We start from the raw sequence: 5,024 nt of genomic DNA, 5'->3' as shown, positions 1-5,024 counted from the left end.
CAAGAGATTAGAAGAAGAGGATAGGAAGTTCTCTCTAATCCTATTCAACAAGTCGGGATCTTAATGGTTCAAGAGTTCTATGCAAACGCATGGATCACTAGGAACCATGATCAAAATGTGAACCCGAATCCAAAGAATTGGCTTACCATGGTTCGGGGAAATAACTTAGATTTCAGTCCGGAAAATGTAAGGTTGACATTCAATTTGCCCATGATGCAAGAAAATGCATGCCCCTACACTAGAAGGGTCAACTTTGATCAAAGGTTGGACCAAGTCCTCATGGACATATGTGTGCAAGGAGCTCAATGGAAAGTTGACTCAAGAGGCAAGCCGGTTCAATTGAGAAGATTGGACCTTAAGCCTGTAGCTAGAGGATGGTTGAAGTTTATTCAATGCTCAATCATTCCTACTAGCAACCGGTGTGAAGTTACTATAGACCGGGCCATCATGATCCATAGTATCATGATTGGGGAGGAAGTGGAAGTTCATGAGATTATACCTCAAGAACTCTACAAGGTGGCTGACAAGTCCTCCACTTTGGCAAGGTTAGCCTTTCCTCACCTTATTTGTCACCTCTGCAATTCGGCTGGAATTGACATAGAGGGAGACATCCTCATTGAAGAGGACAAGCCCATCACTAAGAAGAGGATGGAGCAAACAAGAGATCATGGACCTCAATAAGAGCATGAGGAAATTCCTCACCATGAAATCCCTGAGATGCCTCAAGGGATGTACTTTCCTCCACAAAACTATTGGGAGCAAATCAACACCTCCCTAGGAGAATTAAGTTCCAACATGGGATAACTAAGGATGGAACACCAAGAGCACTCCATCATTCTCCATGAGATTAGAGAAGATCAAAGAGCTATGAGGGAGGAGCAACAAAGACAAGGAAGAGACATAGAGGAGCTCAAGAGCACCATTGGTTCTTCAAGAAGAGGAAGACGCCACCCCCACTAAGGTGGACCCGTTCCTTAATCTCCATGTTCTTATTTTCCCGTTTTTCAGTTTTTGAGCCTTATGTTTATTTATGTTTGTGTCTTATTACATGATCACTAGTGTTTAAGTGTCTATGCCTTAAAGTTATGAATGTCCTATGAATCTATCACCTCTCTTAAATGAAAAATGTTTTAATTACAAAAGAACAAGAAGTGCAGAGTTTTGAATTCATCCTTGAAATTAGTTTAATTATTTTGATGTGGTGTCAATACTTTTTGTTTTCTGAATGAATGCTTGAACAGTGCATATGTCTTTTGATATTGTGGTTTATGAATGTTAAATATGTTGGCTCTTGAAAGAATGATGAAAAAGGAGAAATGTTATTGATAATCTGAAAAATCATAAAATTGATTCTTGAAGCAAGAAAAAGCAGTAAAGAACAAAGCTTGCGAAAAAAATGGCATAAATAAAAGAAAAAAAAGAAAGAAAAAGAAAAAGCAAGCAGAAAAAGCCAAGAGCTCTTTAAACCAAAAGGCAAAAGAAAAAATCCAGTAGCCCTTAAAACCAAAAGGCAAGGGTAAAAGGATCCAAGGCTTTGAGCATTAATGGATAGGAGGGCCTAAAGGAATAAAATCTTGGCTTAAGCGGCTAAACCAAGCTGTCCCTAACCATGTACTTGTGGCATGAAGGTGTCAAGTGAAAAGCTTGAGACTGAGTGGTTAAGGTCGTGGTCCAAAGAAAAAAAAAGTGTGCTTAAGAACCCTGGACACCTCTAATTGGGGACTCTAGCAAAGCTGAGTCACAATCTGAAAAGGTTCACCAAGTTATGTGTATGTGGCATTTATGTATCCGGTGGTAATACTGGAAAACAAAGTGCTTAGGGCCACGGCCAAAACTCATAAAGTAGCTGTGTTCAAGAATCAACATAGACTTTAGCAAAGCTGAGTCACAATCTGAAAAGGTTCACCCAGTTATGTGTCTGTGTCATTTATGTATCCGGTGGTAATACTGGAAAACAAAGTGCTTAGGGCCATGGCCAAGACTCATAAAGTAGCTGTGTTCAAGAATCAACATACTGAACTAGGAGAATCAATAACACTATCTAAATTCTAAGTTCCTATAGATGCCAATCATTCTGAACTTCAATGGATAAAGTGAGATGCCAAAACTATTCAAGAGGCAAAAAGCTACTAGTCCCGCTCATCTGATTGGAGCTAAGTTTCATTAATATTTTGGAATTTATAGTATATTCTCTTCTTTTTATCCTATTTGATTTTCAGTTGCTTGGGGACAAGCAACAATTTAAGTTTGGTGTTGTGATAAGCGGATAATTTATACGCTTTTTGGCAATATTTTTACATAGTTTTCAGTATGATTTGATTAGTTTTTAGTATATTTTTGGTAGTTTTTAATTAAAAATCACATTTCTGGACTTTACTATAAGTTTGTGTATTTTTCTGTGATTTCTGGTAATTTCTGGCTGAAATTGAGAGACTTGAGCAAAAATCAGATTCAGAGGTTGAAGAAGGACTGCAGATGCTGTTGGATTCTGACCTCCCTGCACTCAAAGTAGATTTTCTGGAGCTACAGAAGTCCAAATGGCACGCTCTCAATTGCGTTGAAAAGTAGACATCCAGGGCTTTCTAGAAATATATAATAGTCCTTACTTTGCCCAAGTTTCGATGACACAAACTGGCATTCAACGCCAGCTCTCTGCCCTATTCTGGAGTTAAACGCCAGAAATAGGTTGCAAAGCAGAGTTAAACGCCAGAAATTGGTTACAAACTGGCGTTTAACTCCAAGGAAGACCTCTACAAGTGAAAGCTTCAATTCTCAGCCCAAGCACACACCAAGTGGGCCCGGAAGTGAATTTCTGCATCATTTACTGATTTTTGTAACCCTAGTAACTAGTTTAGTATAAATAGAACTTTTTACTATCATGTTAAGAGAGTTCTTTTGATTATTTTTATGCTATCTTAGACCTTTATGGGGGCTGGCCATTCGGCCATGCCTGGACCTTGTTCTTATGTATTTTCAACGGTAGAGTTTCTACACACCATAGATTAAGGTGTGGAGCTCTGCTGTCCCTCATGAATTAAAGCAAAGTACTACTGTTTTTCTATTCAATTCAAGCCTATTTCTTCTCTAAGATATTCATTCGCACACAAGAACATGATGAATGTGATGATTATGTAACGCTCATCATCATTCTCACTTATGAATGCGTGCCTGACAAACACTTCCGTTCTACATGCAAACAAGCTTGAATGTGTATCTCTTAGCCTCCTGATCGTGAGATCAGAGTCTTCGTGGTATAGGCTAGAACTATTGGCGACCATTCTTGAGGTACAGAAAGTCTAAACCTTGTCTGTGGTATTCCGAGTAGGATCCGAGAAGGGATGCTGTGACGAGCTTCAAACTCGCGAGTGCTGAGCGTAGTGACAGACGCAAAAGGATTACTGAATCCTATTCCAGTATGATCGAGAACTGTAACGACCCAACTTCCAATACATCATGATCGTACCAAAAGTAAGGCGTTACTGACCTGTTTTCCTTATTAACTATTTACTATTAAGCCTTTCGTTCGATATCGCGATTCAATTTTAGTAAAAACACCAGAAATTTTTGTTTTTATTAATTAAAATCATATAGCAAACATCACCAAGTAATAATAATCACATAATTATTAATAATAGTAATATTAAACAAAAGAATTTAAATAAAATTTAGGTACAACTCCTATCCCTCTGCATAGAATAAAAACTAAAGTAACAAGGGCGAGGGAATTCTATGAAAATAACCTAACTCAAAAACTTATCTCATAAATAAATACTATAATCGCCTGCAGCTTCAAACTGAGTCTTCAAACCTGTGTCACTGAAAGGGTGGAAGATTTTGGGGTGAGAACAAACCACACGTTCTCAGTAGGGAATGGGAATGCCGTAAAAGTAATGATTAACATGCAAATAATTAACTTTGCTTAATAAACCATCTTTGTTAAATCCTTTGAAATACTTTTTAATCTTACTTTAGATAAATAATTACTTTCTTTAAATCTCTAAACCCAAAACAGATCTCAATCGCAAAACTTGTCATATTAAATATCTTTCAGCCACATAATTGATTCTCAGTCATAACGACAGATATTAATTATCTCTTTCCATTCACAAACTACTAGCACAAGTAAGAAACTCAATTCAACAACAAGCAACACAATCACAGAGAAGTAATACAAGCAAACATAACCAAATGCAAATGCACAACTACTATGTTGCATGTCTGTCCTAAGCAGGCCATGAGCTAACGTGTCGGTTTACACCTTACACCTTGACATTACCTAGGAACAAGTCCCAGATATGGCTTCCCTTTGTGTCCTCAGCGCATATGTGTCGGTGGTAAGAATACCACTCACCACTCCCTACCAGCAGTCGGCGCAAAGCCCGACCCCATAATATACGCACAAGGGGAAACAGTGATCCTCAGTTTGTGGGCGTCCCCGAGATCATTTCACAAACAAAACAGAGATCTTCAGTTTGTGGGTTATACCCGAGACCAATACACAATAACATAGCGATCCTCAGTTCGTGGGTTATACCCGAGATCAACATACAACAATTCATGGGTTATTCCCGTAATCAATGATTATCAGTCCGTGGATTTTTCCCGCATATAAAACAAATAACAATCTATAGGTTTTCCCCGAGATCAATGATCATTCAGTTCGTGGGTACTTCCCGAATTTTACCAATTATCAATTCATGGATTTTCCCCGTAGTTAAACAACGAATAGTTCGTGGAGTTTTCCCGTATTTTATCACTTTTCATTTTCCTTTCTAAAACTCAACAACCCACATATCAATTCGTCATTCTCTTTTTCCCTTTGAGTTCTTAACATTTTTCTTTAAACATTTCTTAACTTTCTCAGGCATTTATCCATAAAAATCTTAACCATCAAGCCGGTCATAATCTCTACTTTAGCAATCTTGACTCAAGCCAACTTTAAAACTATTTTTCAGTTTAGTCCTCTATCAAAAGACTCAAGAAAATCATTTATTTTAATTTCATTAAACACCTTTCAAAACATA

General features: G+C 37.8%; 1 long non-coding RNA gene across 1 annotated transcript in view; it reads right to left on the bottom strand.

Moving 5' to 3' along the window:
• LOC107648775 overlaps positions 3,714-5,024 on the bottom strand; it is a 17,523-nt gene continuing 16,212 nt past the window's right edge. Inside the window, exon 3 of the long non-coding RNA XR_001622075.2 lies at positions 3,714-3,816. This is a non-coding gene — a long non-coding RNA (uncharacterized LOC107648775). The remainder of the gene's footprint in view (positions 3,817-5,024) is intronic.

This window comes from Arachis ipaensis, chromosome B06 (assembly GCF_000816755.2).
Source record: "Arachis ipaensis cultivar K30076 chromosome B06, Araip1.1, whole genome shotgun sequence".
Lineage (NCBI taxonomy): Eukaryota > Viridiplantae > Streptophyta > Magnoliopsida > Fabales > Fabaceae > Arachis > Arachis ipaensis.
This window is presented reverse-complemented; position numbering and strand designations above follow the sequence as displayed.